The sequence below is a fragment of the Anser anser genome (genome assembly GCF_964211835.1).
Source record: "Anser anser genome assembly, chromosome: 2".
Lineage (NCBI taxonomy): Eukaryota > Metazoa > Chordata > Aves > Anseriformes > Anatidae > Anser > Anser anser.
In genome coordinates, this window is record NC_139721.1 from 113,319,315 (window position 1) to 113,337,410 (window position 18,096).

The window sequence follows — 18,096 nt, forward strand, 5'->3', positions numbered from 1 at the left end:
ATTCATTATATTTAGTAATAGAAAACCCATTTCTCATTTTTCTAGCACCAAGCAGCTGCAATGAAATTGCCTAAACCACTATATCACAATTCCCCACCTTTGTGGTTCTTAAGGTCACCCTCAAGGGTCTTCAATTTCCTTATGTTCACAGCTTGGCACCTGGTAATTTTCAGAATCGGGAAATATAAGGAAGCTATATATTTTTATTCTAAGAAGGATTTTTTTTGTTGTTTTGAGAAGAAATAAATCTGTCAGGTTGAAAATATTAAAAATCAGAAGCTTGACTGTAATAATCACAGCAATGTCAATGCCAATTTTGTTTAGAAAACTTCGGAATGAAAATTTTCTTCATGACGAAGAAACTTACCCTCTCCCTGAAAGAAATTGTCAGTGTGTAAGGGAAATGGAATTTTTATTTAAAAAATAAAAGGAGTTTAAGAATAATTAGTGGTAATGAGATTGAAAGGGACCCAGTGTTACTTTTCCTTAAAAAGTTACTCAGTATTCTTGCTGCTACCAATTTCAGTGGCCTATGTTGGCTAAAGTGAAAGAAGACAAAGTCATTTTCTCTCTCTATAGAATGGTCATATGCTTTGTATACCTGTATTAATTATTGAGGAAATACAATAATAGACAATAATACAGAATTAAACTGATTTCATTAAGAATGTCTTCAGACAGGCTCCAGGCTAATAAATTGCATCAGCATAAATTAGAAAACAAACAAATAATCCCACTTGCTTTGGGCTCTGCAATGGCTTTTCTTTTCATCTGATTTTTTTCTTTTTATCTGACTTTATTTCTACTGAAAATATAATTCCTAATTCTTTCAGTATATGACTTTGATTAAAGTACAACAAATATTTCTGTTCCAGTTAACATTTTGTGTTTAGTGGAAAGAGAGGATATTCTGAATATGAAGACACTAAATAAGAGCAGTAAAAAAAATGATAAATAACATATTGAAAAGCAAACTGCTTTGTATTTATTCACTTTACTCCCCAAACCCTCCAGAGTTTTCATGCTTCCATATGTTCCCGTTGAAAACTAATCTGTTTTATCATCGTGGTAAATTTATGTGATACAAACTGATTCACAAATGTAGTCACTAATATCACCATGTTGTTGTTACAATATCAGTTTTGTGCTCTGCTGTGTGTTTTGTGCTCTACGCTGTGCAATCTAACCAGCTCAGCCTCATTAGGATTTGCCTTTCCTCAAATCTTCTGTTCCCAGTTCTGGGTCAGCACCTTCACAGCATCACATAAAGGTGTATAAAGCATGCGAATAATTGAAATAGAAGAAGCAATGCAAAGAATTGGAATGAAGAATGGAGATTTTTCTAGTTTGGTGGAAAACAAAGCTTTTCATAGCTGCATCAGGAAATATAGAATTATTTAGACAAAAAATACAGTGGTTTCAGTACTATTGTAATTACATAGTGTTTATGTTTGTTTGTTTGTTTGTTTTTCTAAGAGGATTTGGAAAACACCTGATGTATTCCACCAGTTTATGATTCTTATGAAGAAGACTGAAGTAGTATACCAGAAAAGTTAAGTTCGTATTGAAATACCGTGAACTGTCTGACCAAATGTGAGTTTGTAATTATAGTCGTAATCATCTAAACATCAGAATAAATAGTAAGTACCTTTCTTACCCTGATATAACTTTCATTACTTCTGATATTATAAATCAATACCCAGATTTTTAATTTCTACACTATATAGGATTTGCCAATATAAGATGTTATTTAAAAAGTCCATTTTGAGTATGGTTTTTGTTTTATTACAAATGGTTAGATTTCAGACCAGAATCAGGGAAGTAATTTCTTAATATGGAGCTAACAAATTTTTTAGTCCATCTGGATGTTCCCTGTGACTTTGAGCTTTGCTTTTTGTCTAAACTGAAAGTGGGCAGGAAACATCTGTGTAATCATAAAGAGGCTGGCTCAGTGGTTATCTAATAATTTCATTCTCAATTATAAGCTTCTTGAGTGAATTTGGGAAGGCTCTGAGAATGTTTGCCCTGAAAAACGGAGTATAAGGCAGCAATCTCCAGATTAGAGAGATGTTTGTTAATAACACTGTGCAGTGTAACACAGCTGCCCAGATGCTCTGGTATTACTGATGTGCTGTGGCTTTTCCAGGAGCTGTTTCCCAAGTATGGCATTATCCTGATTTTTTTTTTCCCCTCTTGATTTCTGTCTGTCATGCTAATAATTTGGACTATGGAGGTATTGTCCCATGCACAGACATACAAAAGCTGAAATGTTCTTTGCTCACTGAAGGAAGCAACATTGGTGAACAATTGTTATTTCCTCCACAGGGCATATCCTTCTAAGATAATCCTTCTGTATCAGTCATGGAAGGAAATTTTATGTTTTATGTTTTATGCTATTCTAGTACTAATACATAGAACTATCACTGTACTTCACGGTTGCTTCTACACTGACCATCTGTGACCATCAAGGGGAAGCTTTTGTCTGTAAGGGCATCATGATGCCAGTGGTCATTCTGCATGAATTATGTAGGTGGTCATTAGTGCCAGTATAATCCAGATTTGGATGCGGTTTAGCTGTAGGTGAGAAGTGTGGCAATAATCACTAATTCTTTGCAATATTTAATTTCAAAAAGGTTGATTTGAGAATTATATTTTTAAATTGCTGCTGTTGTTTTGGTTGTTATCGTATCAAAATCCCTTTATTTTCTGGAAAAGTCAGCTGCATGCCTGCTCACCTTTGATACTTTTTAAAAAAACTGTAATTTACTAGCTAGCTAGCTCAGCTGGGCAAGGAAACAGCTGAACATGTAAATACACATCACATCACTAGATGTCCTCCTCCCACAAAATTTTTTCTCCTCATCAGTTAACAAACTGAAAATATTCTCTTAAAAAGACCTGGAATCCTGTACAGCACTAAAAGATCGCCAGTGCAAACTCATGTAGTCATAAACGATCTGCTCCTGAAAACCAACCTCAAGGTAGGTCAGAGATCTGCAGTTGTAGAATATATTTTGTTATGCATATATTGCGCCTCTAAGGACTGCAAAGGAATTTTGGCATAGCAAATGTTGCAGAAGCAGGGCTGCTCTGAGGCTATCCCCTTGCTGGTGACATAAAAACCTGGAGTGCATAGATATCTCAGACTGTTTTTTGAATAACTAATATTTTTCGCTATTTCAGTGCATTGGTGCAGAGGTGCTCTCTGCGCACACGTGTGTAAACTTTTAAGATAATTTCTTGTGTGTTACACTGTCCTGTTTATTTTGTTTGTTTGTTTTCTTGCTGAGGAAGCACAGACAGCTTTAGCTGGTATTTGGTGCTATGTGAACATGGCTTTTGGTTTATTAAAATTTCCCAGAGTGTGTTACATGAATGCATCCATCCTGCCCCTAGAAATGGATACAAGTTTGTAGTCAGCCAATGCGGGCAATCTGCAGGGCCTGCTGCAGGCACAGCAACTGGGACAGCTTTCCTGGTGCCATCCAGCCCATCTGCTTGGCGCTCCTGGCGGCTGGAGGGTAGCTGGAAGGGGCAGGGGATGGGAAGAGGATGCGATGATGTGTGGTAGACTCCAGCAGGGGCAGAGGGAGAATGAAATGTACCTTGGGACTGGGAGAAGAATGGTATTTTAAAGGCATTTTTGTTATTTCTGGATGTTACTCTGGGACACTGGATAAAGAAAGTTTTCCAACAGTTTACAACTTAATCTGAAGAGGAAGTAAAGTCAAGATGGAAGAAAGAGAGCTGCAGTTTAAAACAGGCTATAGGCTTTTTGAGGGCTACTTTTACAGCTGTTAGATTTTCCCCAAGAGCTAACATGACATATGAGAAACTGCATTTCACAGCATGCTTAAGGGTATTAAAATAAGGGTATTAAAAGGGTATTAAAATAAATGGGATAACTGACTAGAACAAAGTGACTGAAGTAACATTTCCAGAGCACTTTCTGATCTTCAAGAAAGAGACACTTCTCGTCTCTCTTAAGAGTCTGGGAGAGCTCTTCTAGTGTATGACATACATATAAAGCACGGTCTGAAATACTGGGACATGAATTCGTAGCTGAACTTATACCCTACTTATCCTCGTTTTCTAAGGATTCACTGGTCCATTATTGGCCTGAAGGGATGGCTGCCTGTGAAAAGCCTTTTGTGGGTTTACTCAGATTAATAGCATCTGGAGAGAGAGAAGGTTGGTAGCTTTTGCTTTAAGTAAGAAGAAGCCTGTAATGAGTCTGTCTCATGGGAGAGGATCAAAAGATGTGTAACATTGTGAACTATATGATTTTTTCAGCTTATGTCTGATCTAGTGTCATTTAGAGATGGAGGAAGGATTTCAGTCTTTTTCAATAGGCATTGTACAGGTGTGTTTTTTAGAATCTTTAATTAAAATTTCAGTGAACTGCTGAATTTTGTTGAGATTCCAATAAATATGCATGATTTTTCAACAGGGATTTGCTGTGACATGATTTTCAGACCTTTATATATAGTTTCATTAATATTCCTAAGATGCCTCTTCATAGTTCATAACTATATGCAATGGATACTTAGTATGGAAGTTTACTTTAGTTTGAGACATATTCTAAACAGATTAAACAGTTTAGGCCCCATAAATGAATGAAACAAGATAAAAACATCAATTGTGATTCAGGGATTTCAGGAAAAATTAACAACCAGTGTCGAGAGACTATAAAACTGCTACAGAATTGCACAACCTGAAAGCAGCTTTTATTCAAAGATCACTTCACTGACCTAAGAATAAAAGGGGACAGAGAGGCTCATTAACATCCAGGAAACTGTCCCTGGAAAGAATGGGAAAGAATAGGAAGAAGTCTGTGTAAATTTAGAGATGAGAGATAAAATTAATTTTGTGAATCATAAAGTTTTTAACAAAAGAAATTACAATTTTCATGTTGAGACACTCAGCTTTTGGGGCACAGGCTATTAAGAGATGGTCTATAAAGTCAGACCTTAAGTAAATTCTACAAAAATGAGTCATCTTACCCCAATTATAGTACTAGTTCCTGAATTGTTACCTACCTATATCTCATGAAATGTATGCAATGAAATGTAGATCCTGCAATATGTTTGGAAATCTCCCTAATCAATTTGGTGAACCTGTGTATGGAATCTCTGTTCCGTGGCTCATGAGCCAATGAGAAGTTCTTATAAGTTAGCTGTTCAAAAGCCCAGTATGATAAATCTGTGTAGAATCATATATTTTGCTTTTGAATCAGAGTTTTTAGTTTTATTATATTCTTCTATATATTCAATGTATTAAATATCTATATTCAATCTATTCAATCACTTGCATCTTATCATCATGTCCATCATTTACAAATTCAGGGATTCACAGGTTGATGTTGTGTTAGCTCTGAACATCAGTCTTGGCTTTGTAGCATTAATCATTACCTTATTCATTATAATTAGAGTGAGGAATAAAATCTACAACAATTAAAAAACAAAAAAAAAGCAGTGCAGGAATTAAGCACTGAGCACAATGAGCTACACAAATTCAAAGCAATGCTAAGAGAAGCCTGTAGTACTGACCATACCTGTTCTATCAGATCATTTTCCTGCAAAGTAAAGCCAGCATGACTTCACTGACTGATTTTTGAATTATTTGCATACAAATGCATTTAGAATCACTTGGAAATTTTTGTATGCATATAAGCAACTTTGTGTGTATGGGCATTTCATTTAGTGGTACATCTGCCCCCTTTGTTGTTGTGTTGTTGTTGGTGTTGTTTGTTTTTTTTTCCTTTTTTTTCCTTTTTTTTTTTTCCTTTTTTTTTTTTCCAAATGTTTCTATTCTTTCTGGAATCTGACAAGTCGTTCCTAAAATTATGTGGTGATTTCCTCACCATAACTTTGACCTGTTACACCCATTGTTTGGGTCACCCACCCACTATTTTTGTGTATAATCTGTAACATCACCCACCTAACAGACTGATCTAGAAGCTCCCAACTGACAGTGGTTATAATTTCCATGCTGACTTGTTAGACTTGAAGCATTACAGCTGGAGAGCTTACAATCTTTACTAAGGAGGCGCTTGCTTGCATGCATGTACCATCCAAGTGCAGTGTCTGCTCCACCCATTTCTGCTTCCCATTGTGATAGTTCCTAGTAACTGGAGAATTTTTGCTAGCACTGACAGAATCTTCCTTCAGGCCATCTCTCCTTCCTTCCTTCTATCATCCTCTTCTCTGCTGATTCATTGCAGATCACAGGCATGATAATATTCTTGTTTGCAGTGCTCACATTTCAAACAAAATGTTTTTAAATAGTGGAGAATAGCTGGTAATAATATGGTACATAGCAAAAATTTATTCACTCAAAAGACTAATACCACAAACTTTGCTGCAGTACAGTCATAAAGTACCTACTCATAGGCACAAATAGTTTCACGGGCTTTCCGTTTTGCTTTATTCAACGAATGCCTGAGTTTTGTATGTTTTTAATATGAGAAAAAGGAATAAAATACAATAAGGAAGACCATGTTTTTCAAAGGTTAGTTACTTGCTCAGCATCACTAAATGAATGGGAACTATTTCCCTTATCAAGTACTATCCAGTTCAAGCCAGACTCACAGATTCTGGCATTGAACCATCTTGTTGGCTAAAGTTAATATAGAAAGTAATACTGTACTTGGCAGGAAAAAATTACTTGGGCATTTAGGTAAATATGTCACATCATAGCATACAGGAGTTTGTTGCTCTTATCCAGTCATGAACCTTGGGTCACTTACACTGCTCCCTGGAATAAGGCTAGCGACATTATGCAACAACTCCAGAAGATTTTGCCTTTGCTATTATATATGCTTCTGCCCTGGTGCTTATGAAACATGAGAAGTGGAAGAAAATACACATCTTATACTGTTGTATCATCAGTGTTCCTTCCTAGATTTGATTATTGCCTGCACTGTGGGACTAAGAGTTATTGTCTCACTTGCCCAAATACTTTGGGGGAGATGAGATTACCCCAGATTTTACAAAACAATCTGTGATCACTTTAATACAAAATATTTAAATAGTTCCTGCTATTTTAAATGCAAGAATTTGCAAAAAAATCACTTTTCCATAATGGATGCAGTAATATGTGAATAGCTAGACAGTTAATCTGACTAAAATTATATTTTGTTACAGTATACAAAAATTAGATACTTAGTTTGAAGGTTTATATCACTTCTTTTTTCCATGTTATGTCATAGAACCATAGAATGGTTTGGGTTGGAAGGGACCTTAAAGATCATCTAGTTCCAAACCCCTTGCCATAGGCAGGGACACCTTAGTTGCTCAAATCCCCATCCAACCTGGTCTTAAACACTTCAGGGATGGAACATCCACAAATTCCCTGGGCAACCTGTTCCAGTGCCTCACCACCCTCTGATTAAAGAATTTCTTCCTTATGTCTAATCCAAACCTACCCTCCTTTAGTTTAAAGCCATTCCTCCTTGTCCTATCACTCCACTCCCTGACAAAGAGTCTCTCCCCAGCTTTCTTGTAGGCCCCCTTTGGGTATTGGAAAGTTGTTACAAGGTCTCCCCAGAGCCTTCTCTTCTCCAAGCTGAACAACCCCAACTCCCTCAGCCTGTCTTCACAGGAGAGGTGCTCCAGCCCTTGATCATCCTCAGGGCCCTCCTCTGGTCTTGTTCTAATAGGCCCATCTCCTTCTTGTGCTGGGGGCCCCAGAACTGAACGCAGGACTCCAGTTGGGTCTCACGAGAGCAGAGTAGAGTGGGACAATCACCTCCATTGATCTGCTGGCCATGCTTCTTTTGATGCAGCCCAGGATGTGGCTGGCTTTCTGAGCTGCAAGTGCACATTGCCAGCTCATGTCAAGGTTCTCATGCCAAGTTTGACAAGCATAATGATGATATATTTCATTTCCCACTTGTTATTTGAAAAATAAGGACAAATGCTTACTAAGGTAAATATATCTCGTTCTGTGAAGAAATGCACATGCAAATATTTCTCAGTCATTTTATTCAGTTCATTTTATTACTAATAAAATGGTCATTTAAAAAAATGACAGTAATTAACTAATGGGACAAGTTTCCAGGAATCATGGAAAAGTCTTCATTGATTAAGGACTTTAACTCAGTTTGAAGTCTGTCTAAAGGATGATCTTCATTTACAAATAATTTTGCCGCTGGAGGAATCGCTGGGTTAAATTTTATTTCTTTGTTATCTAGGGAGTCCAAGGGAATGGGCACAATTCTAGACGATGAGTCTTTGATTCTTAAGAAAATTGATTGCACTTCTGCAACCTTTTTCATAATGATTTTTTTTTCTTTTTCCCTTTTTCTTTCATAGGTGGAACAGATGGCGACAAAGCAGAATAATGACAATTACAGCCCCCCCAGCTCCCATCCCTTTTCCTTTTAAATTGTGTCTGCCACTTGTATATAGCACGGGTACAATCAAATAGAAAGGGGGTATTGCTTGGGAAAAATCAAAATATATTTAAAACACTCTTCCAATCCATGGCATAAATCAATTACTTTAATGCTCCTTCCCCTGAAATTGTGAGGAACTTGCACTTGTGGGGGGTTCTCATTGTAGTTTTTCTTTAACTTAAGTTGTGGCACAAATGTGAAAAAGTAACAACAAATTTTGCTACAGTAGAAAAAGATTTGCTCTTCAGTCTTGGAATTTAGAGGTATGTTCCAAGTCATACCATAATTTCAAGAGTTTTCACTGTAAAGTATTACATGCACATAAGAGTATGTGTTCATGAGAACAAACTTTAGTAATACTGCTACTAAATGGTAACATACTTTTGGATGCTAGCAGTTCAGTTGCAAAAAGACTCTGAACATATATATGAAAAACATTTTTTTTTGTTGTGTTGGTGATGGTGAGAAATAACTGATAGCATTAAGAGCTCCTTGATTTTTGCTCTTCTTTGCTAACTGTCCAAGCTGTTTGTGACAGAAGGTGGCTGGAGGAGGAAAGTGTGCAGTGCGAGTGCTGGCACATGGGAGTCCTAGTTGCTCTTGCACTGAAAATGGGCAGCACTTCAGGCTGAGCTGTGTACTAACTTCATCTCTAAGCTTTATCCTAAGCCAAAAAAAAATAGTCACCAAGTGCAGGGTGCTGCACCTGGATTGGAGCAATCCCAGGCAGGAGTACAGACTGGGAGAAGAACTCACTGAGAGCAGCCCTGCAGAGAAGGATTTGAGGGTTCTGGTAGATGAGAAGCTCGACATGAGCCAGCAGTGTGTGCTTGCAGCCCAGAAGGCCAACTGCATCCTGGGCTGCACCAACAGAGGCATGGCCAGCAGGTCAATGGAGGTGATTGTGCCCCTCTGCTCTGCCCTTGTGAGGCCCCACCTGGAGTGCTGCGTCCAGGTCTGGGGCCCCCATCACAAGAAGGATGTGGGGCTGTTAGAGTGGGTCCAGAGGAGGGCCACAAAGATGATCAGAGGGCTGGAGCACCTCTCCTATGAAGAGACGCTGACAGAGCTAGGGATTTTCATCCTGGAGAAGAGAAGGCTCTGGGGAGACCTCATTGCGGCCTTTCAGTACTTAAAGGGTTCTTATAAAAAGGATGGAGAGGGACTCTTCACTCGTGTAGATAATGATAGGACAAAGGGAAATGGTTTTAAACTGAAAGAGGGAAGATTTAGATTGGATGTGTTAGGAAGAAATTCTTCACTCAGAGGGTGGTAAGACAATGGAACAGGTTGCCCAGGGAATTTGTGGATGTCCCATCCACGGAGGTGTTCAAGATCAGGCTGGATGAGGCCCTGAGCAACCTGATCTAGTGGGCAGTGTCCCTGCCTATGGTAGGGGGGTTGGAACTAGATGATCTCTGAGATCCCTTCCAACCCAAGCCATTCTGTGATTCTATGATTCAATAAAAGGAAGAATGTGATAATGGAAAATTCTGTAATTTCCATTATTCTGCTGAGTGGCGTTTTGTTCTACTTATGGAAATCAAGAAGGGAAAACAAAACAACAACAACAAAAAAAAACACTAACAACACACTTTTCCATTGTCAAGAAAGTAACACAAGTGCACTTGACTTTAAGAAGCAAAGGATCCTCATTTTTCCCTGGTCCCACGAAGACATATAACAAAATCAGGCCTTAGGGGTGTGGAGTGTGCTCAGAGCAACTTGGCTGTTACACTTATAAGCCACTCATCAGCTCTCCTGGTACAGTTGGGGCTGTGACGTTAAATCTTCTGTAGGAGGTTTCATGCTGTGCCCATTAATGAGGAAGCGGTTGGTCTCTTTCATAACATTAGTTGTAGTTCAGTTTCACCATAATTGACACTCTCTTGGCTGTAGTGCCTTTCAGATGATAGACAGTTTAAGTGTGTATAATGTACATGTTACTATGGGAGTGAAATTAGCAGCCCTTCAGGCAACCAGGGCATTTGTCCCCACAACAGCATTTTCCTGCAGGTGACCTCAGAAGTGCCAACTCTTTTGGACACAGAGCTGCTTTCTTTTTTAAGTATTTTGTGGGAGCTGATAAATTATAATTGTATTAATGAGTCAGCAGTGTGTCCTGGTAGCTGAGAGGGCAAACTGCATTCTGGGGTGTACTAAACACAGCACAGCCAGCTGGACAAAGAGATGATTCTCTTGCTATATTTAGTGATGTTGCATCCTCACCTCGAATATTGTGTGCCGTTCTGGGCTCCACAATACAAAAAGGATGTTAAGGTCCTTGAAAGATGAAGGCAACAAAGTTGGTGAAAGGACTGGAAGGCATGTCCTGTGAGGAGAGGCTGAGGACACTTGGGTTGTTTAGTCTGGAGAAAAAGAGGCTGAGAGATGGCCTCACTGCTCTCTACACCTTCCTAAGGGGGGAAATGGAGAGGGAGGTGCCAGACTCTTCTCCGTGGTAAACAAGGACAGGATGCACGAGAACAACACAATGCTGTACTAGGAGATGTTCAGATTGGGCATTAGGAAAAAATTCTTTAGTGTGAGGTTGATGAAGCACTGGAACAGGCTTTCTAGCAAGGTGACTGATGCCCCATGCCTCTCAGTGTTCAAGAGGCATTTGGATAATGCCCTCATTAATATGCTTTAACTTTCAGTTATGTCTGAAGTGGTCAGGCAGTTGGACTCAATGATCTTTAAAGTCCCTTCCAACTGAACCATTCTAATAAAACTTGTCACCATGGCTTGCAAGTACTTCTGGGTTAAATCAATGTCTGTGTTACTCAGGTTGGTTTTGAATTTGTATTATGAAAATGCAGATGTTTGTGACTCCATCATGCTTTGTATGACAGACTGACAAAGGCCTGTGAGGTTTGATGCTTGGCACAGCCAAGGCTTGGGTAGTCTGGTTCATATGCATCTTGGAAAAGTTTGTATTAAGAGTACTGGTATTGATAAGAGTTTACAGTGAGCCAAAAGCTTATTGTGGGTTTTCAGGTTTCCAGTTTAAGATGTGTGAGAGCTAAGTGGATGTTTGGTTATTCATGCCCCTTTCAGGAATAGATGGGATGTGATCTTTTAATTATATTCAAAACATTTAAATCATAGAATGGTTTGTGTTGGAAGAGACCTTAAAGATCATCTAATTCCAAATATATGTCTGTGACAAAGCTGCTTTAACTGTTCACATGGATGGCACCATCCATGGCACCATGGATTGGTTCTCTTAATTATCTTTATCAGTGGTCCGAACAAGGGGATCAAGTGCACCTTCAGTAAGTTTGCAGACAACACCAAGTTGGGTGGGAGTGCTGACCTGCTTGAGGGTACAAAGGCTTTAAATTGGGATCTGGATAGATTTGATCGATGAGCTGAAGCCAACTGTATGAGGTTCACCAAGGCTAAGTTCTAGGTACTTCACTTGGAGCAAAACAAACCCCTGCAATGGTACAAGCTGGGGCAAGAGTGGCTGGAAAGCTGCCCAACTGAAAAAGAGCTGGGGGTATTGGTTGATAGCCAGGTGGATATGAGGCAGCAATGTGCTCAGGTGGCCAAGAAGGCTAACAGCATCCTGGCTTGTATCAGAAATAGCGTGGCCAGCAGGACTAAGGAAGTGATTGTCCCTCTGTACTCAGCTCTGGTGAGGCCACACCTCAAGTACTGTGTTCAGTTTTGGGCCCCTCACAACAAGAAGGACATTGAGGTGCGGAGCGTGTCCAAAGAAGGGCAACAAAATTGGTGAAGGGTCTAGAGAACAAGTCTTATGAGGAGCAGATGAGGAAGTTGGGGTTATTTAGCTTGGAAAAAAGGAGTCTCAAGTGAGACCTTATCGCTCTCTACAGTTACCTCAAGTAGCGTGGTGGGATTCAGTCTCTTCTCCTAAGCAACAAGTGATAGGACAAGAAGAAATGGCTTCAAGTTTCGCCAGGGGAGGTTTAGGTTGGATATTAGGAAATATTTGTTCACTGAAAGGATTGTGGGGCATTGGAACAAGCTGCCCAGGGAAGCAGTTGAATCACCATCCCTGGAGGCATTAAAAAGATGTAAATGTGGTGCTTAGGGACCTGGTTTAGTGGTAGATTTGGCAGTGGTAGGTTAACGGTTGGACTTGAGGGACTTTTCCAAACTAAATGATTCTATGATTTAGGCTTGATGTACTCTTAACTGCAACAAGGACACGTAACTTACCTTTCCCCAATGTAGTACTACTCTTTTTTGCCTTCTTGGGAAAAAAGTCCTCTCTCATTCTCTGTTGTGCTCTTAGGCATTTTCCTCATTCCTTGTCCATTTCCTTACAGGTATTCTAACGTATCTAGATTACATTTTTACTTGAGACTCACAAGAAATAAATTCGTCTGCTAAGTCATAATTGCATCACAAATGCAACTTCTCTAGGAAGGACTGAGAATAGGGAACCAAATAATCACAGCAGCATTGCAACACTCTGTAGCAGTGTAATTGTCAGTTCTACAACTGGAAGTAATTGTTATTTTATGTAGTCAGTTAATGTTTTTACCTTTAAACATTATGATGAAGTACACAAGAAGAATTATGAAGAATAATTAGTTAATTGTGAAGAATTATGTAAATATGAAGCCTATAGGTTGTTTGGCAAAGAGAAATGAAGGAAAGAAGTTGATTTTTTTCAAACCTCTGAAGTACCTATGATTGCTATGTTGCTTGTTCAGTGACACAGTTCATTCATTGTACTAAACTACATATAAATGAACCTTTTTTTTTTTTTTTTTTTTTAATAAAAGCAGCCTTTCCAAAAAACAGTTTGAACTGGGAAAAAAGTTTCTTATCTCAATGTTTCTGCTTAGGCAATAATGATAAAAATTAGACCTACAAGGAAAACGCTTTTTAACCTTTATTCTTAGCATAAATCAAGAGGCTCATTTTTCACAGTCTCTTTCTATAGAATTCAATTAAAGGTCAGATTTGTAATGGGGGATCCTAATTATTAATGTATTGCCTATTTTGAATTATTAATGAGTTGACATATTTGCATAATGGGTAAAGAAAATGCCTAAGAACAACTTTTATAGCATATGAAAATCCTTCAAAAATATTTAATCAAAGTCTTTTTCCATGTCCTGGAGGTAATTTAACTTTTTATCACTATGTCAATACTTAGAAAATCCATTCAAAATATTTTACAGTTAAGAATTAGTGCAGTTATATATCACTAAGGGAAATTAATCTTGTTTTGAGCTGGTATACCAGTCATAAAATTGGGAGTTTCAGACTGGGCACATCTTCTGTGAAAAGAAGATGCCATTGCATGCCAGACTGATCATTTTGGTTCTTATTATGAAGGGCAATAGTAGTTTAAATATAATAGGACTTGTAGAGCCATGACAATAGCGAGAATTATAATAAGCATTTGTCTAATATTTTGTGATTTACTGTATTTAAATTTTACTATATTTATGCTATTAAAATTGCCTAAATATTTTACAAGTCTAAACAATTTTTGCTTTGTGCAAAAAGCACGGAAAGGTAAACAGGAAATAACTAAGCTGCTGTTTCTGATAAGTGAGTGCATAATTACCAACATTTTAAACTTATTTAACAAATGGAAGATCAGGCAGATAGCGACTTGCAAACGTAAAAGATAGTAAATCAAAATGATACTGATGAAGTGGGCATCCAGAATGTCCTTTGCATTCTGTGTGAGTGTGTGAGTGGAAAACACCCATTCTGCTGGGTACTTCCTTAAATAACTGCAAGCTTCTGATTTCTAACTTTCATTTCAAATTCAGATTATTTCTTTTCTGACTTTGTGTCTCTAGGGTAGTAGTAGTAATGTAAAGAGTGAGAACAGGCAAATGGCCCAGCTCTTCCAGGGAGACTCATGTTTTATCATACCAAATTTGTCATTTCAGTATATTAAAATTGTGATGGACTTCATTTGACTAAGGCTAGGGACTGGTATCATGTAGCTAGTTATGCAGTTATCATTTTATTTTTATTGAAATTTATGATCTGTTCATCGATCTGTTTCCAATGTGGCAAAAGAGATTACTATGTTCTTGCACCAAAGCTTACCATGAATATCAAGAGGCACCAGCATATTGAAAACTGATGCTTGCACAGTTAAAATGATTAACTATAGCAGAGACATACAATTTTTCTCACCTGAAAAATTATGCAAGGTATCATGCAGAGCAAAGGGTATATTTTGGCCATAACTAACTACATACTTTGCTTTATTGCCTTGCTAGAAAGCTGCTTTATAGACAGATCAAAGTCCATTCTTAATTTTTGCTCTTACGACTCAATTTACTGAAGTCGATGATTGTACAAATTTTGCCTCCCTGCTTTGCATAAAGAGTTTCTTGTACAAAACTGATATTGAGGAAAATAAAAATATGAACTTATGATTGGACTTCTAGGTAGAGGGCTTTCCATATTTACACAACTGAGACATTAATGGATGCTAGATATGTGGACAAAACATTTTAATACAGTTTTACTATAACTTTGTAAAGACATGCTTTACAGAATCAAGACACTTTTGCAAGATCAAAGTAGTGCAGATTCAAGTGCAGATTTTTTATCTTATTTCAAACTAACAAATTCAAAATCTCAGATTTGTTTACCTATATCTATTATCCTTCTATTCTAACCATTAGCCAGTGAGTAACACTCTGGCTTGAAGCCACTGGGAAGATCCTGTTTTGCGGTTACTGCTACCACAAACCACATTATCACTAAATGCCAAAGTCTATCTATAGGTCAAGGTCAGGCCAGAGAGATGACTAGGGAAGAAGGTAACTGTCATGGAGCAGTCAGAGTACTCATTTGTATTACATCGTCAAAGAAATCAAGTTGAAGGAAGGAACTAAAAACCCTCTATAAACTGTAATGGTCATGTATAATGAAGGAGTCTCACTTCTAATCAAGTGGACTTTCAGTTAATGTTTAATAATTGGTAAAATTGCAGTCCTGTCTTCTGTCCATTCATTGGCAGACATCTTACACAGCAGGACCAGTTTGATTAAATAGCACCTTTTGCACTTGACCTTGTGTAAGTAGGAGACATTTCACAAAGTGGACTGCATAGATGATTTTATAGATGGCATAAAGACTGTTCAGTTTTCACTTCTGGTGGCAACAATTCAGGATGCAATTGTCCCTTGGCATAGTATTCAGCCATAAAGAAGGACCGTTGCATATAGGAAAGACACCAAGGAACTCAATGACACCAAATCCATGCATGTCTCATTTGTGTACTTCTTCCAGATATTAGTGTCCTGTAACTTGTATGCTGCTCAACATCTCCTTCCAGGGCAGAGTTGTCTGTTTCTTATCTGAGCATATTGTAATGACATCTTAAGTAATGTGACTAGTATTTGTTTCAAATGGTTCAGTCACAGGATGAGATAGGATGAGAATAATGCAGTCAACAAAACCTGTGATGCAAATTCCAATTTCTTCAATGGTGATGTGCTGCATGAAACATTGGATATTTTTATGAAAGAAATAAACATGATATTTTCAATAATCTCTATCAGTTGAAAATAAAACAGAATTCTATTTCCATTTCACTTAGGAATCATGGAAATCAGTAGTGAAAATTTCCATCACCTGTTATCATGATTCAAAGAAGACATTCTTTGTAACACTCTGCCAAACTTTACCTCACCTCGTTTATTTAATGAACCTCACAATATTATTCCATAGGTCTCAAATCCAAGTAACTTCTTTTACTGATACTTAACAAATTCTTACACTCAGCAGGTGGTATGAGGATATTTAATTTTCTTGTTTTTAATTACATCTGGTGTTCTAAATGAAGTCATCTTACTCATTATTTTTTGCCCTTCAAACAAAACCTCCATATATACAAAATGTCCCACTCTTCTTGGTAGTTTCCATAAACTTGTTTTAACTCTTGATGACTTGTCTAATTCATCTGGTTATTGAGGTTCCCAAACCTATAAAAGAAAACAAAAATGTTGCTACTGATGTCTAGAGCAGGCTTCTGAAAAATAAGCTACTTAAACTCCTATAAAATATTGAATATAACACGAAGGATTTTCTATACCAGACCCCAACTCGTGTGAAGCTACAGCAGCAGGACAAACTTGGAAAAACACATGGAAGGAATAAAATAAATTAATAGGATTGAGAAGGTGATCTTCAATATGTTTACAAGGCAAACAAAAACTCCCCAAGTGCTAGGTAAAAGGCTTCCTGATACAGAGACTGTACTGTTGGATCAGTGTTTTATTTGCCTGGGGTCTCAGGAATGGAAAGAAAATTTAGTGATTAGTTGTAAACACAAAAGATCATTACCTTGGTTCATATTACTAGAACTCCGAGACTCAGTACCAAGTTTCACAAAGTAGTAATTAACCCTCTTTGGCAGACAGAAAGCTTGAAGGACAGGGAAGATTTAAGAAAAAATGTGAACACAAATGTATACTCATTATATGACATACATTAAAAAAAATATTTACAGCTGAAAGAAGAGACCAGATCATGAAAAAAGCTGATCTATGCTAGAATACAGCTGAGAAAGCACAAAACGTATTTGAGCTATATCTGAGTCAGTGCATGGTTGGCTAAAATTGCAGTGATCTAAACCATGTAATTAGCTGGGATCTCTTCTTTTTGTGACCATTTACAACTATTTCTGTTTTTGTCCACCACCTCCCAAGAAAAAAAAAAAAAAAAAGAGGGAAAAAGCAAAACTTGATATCTCCGGAAAGGAAAATGATAATGATATTACCTCCTGGTGGAACTTATACCACCTTGTTATACTTGCATGGTAAATATATTCCATTGCAAGAAATGTTCCACCAAAGAGTATTCTCTTCAGAGAAATGATAACGATCTCAAAAAGCCTGGTCAGTGACAAACGTGCTCTAAAATCCCACAGCACTGAGCTGCTGTAGTTTCATTTACACTTGCTGCCCATCAATAGTGAATGCACTGAGTTAATCACCGCCCCCACCCTCCATCCTGATGAGGGCTGTTGCTATTCCATAATTGCTATTGAAAATTAAGGGCTCAGTTATTAAGCTGTTGATTTTTTTGTTTGTTTGTTTTTTGTTAACTCTGACCTTGTTTGATGAGAGCAAACACTGGTAGAGAAAGACAAACAGAAATGCTTGTATGTAGCATCTTTCCATAACAGAGCCCTGTCCTATAAATGACTGAGGAACCAAGAGAAACTTAAGCTGCTGGAGTAGCACTCACACAGTAGCTCTCAGTAAATGACTTGTTAAAAATTTAATTCTCTGAATGCATCATGTGGTTTAGTAAGACAACATATTCTAGAGCAGTCTCCCTTCCTTATGCCACTTCTTCCAGAGGACAACACATGCAGCTCTGGAGCTTTGTTCTGAATGCTGCTGTCTGAGGTTATGGAGTCTCAAAGACGGTGGCATTATGAGGACAAGAGCCCCTGTTGGGGTCTCTTGAGAAGTATGAAAATGTAGAAACATTGGCAAGTACTTTAAACTAGTAAGGATAAAAAGAAACAAACCTGTTTTATAGCTAAAAGCACAAATAGCATGCAACTTTACTACAAATGTAAAAATAGATACATGTTGATTATACCAGAAACCCAAATTAATATTTCTACAAGGCACAGACACTGCAAATGTGTATCGTATAAGAATGAGGAATATATATCAATATATAATATATAATCAGTTGATATATATCTATATCAATAAGAA

The 18,096-nt window shown here is 37.7% G+C and overlaps 1 long non-coding RNA gene across 1 annotated transcript; it reads right to left on the reverse strand.

Annotated features, from left to right (window-relative positions):
• Positions 1 to 15,344: 15,344 nt before the first annotated feature.
• LOC310895458 lies at positions 15,345 to 17,336 on the reverse strand. Its single transcript, XR_014580705.1, has 3 exons — positions 17,142 to 17,336; positions 16,706 to 16,786; positions 15,345 to 16,344 (listed from the first exon to the last, which is right to left on the reverse strand). It is a non-coding gene; the product is annotated as an uncharacterized lncRNA (long non-coding RNA).
• Positions 17,337 to 18,096: the final 760 nt, after the last annotated feature.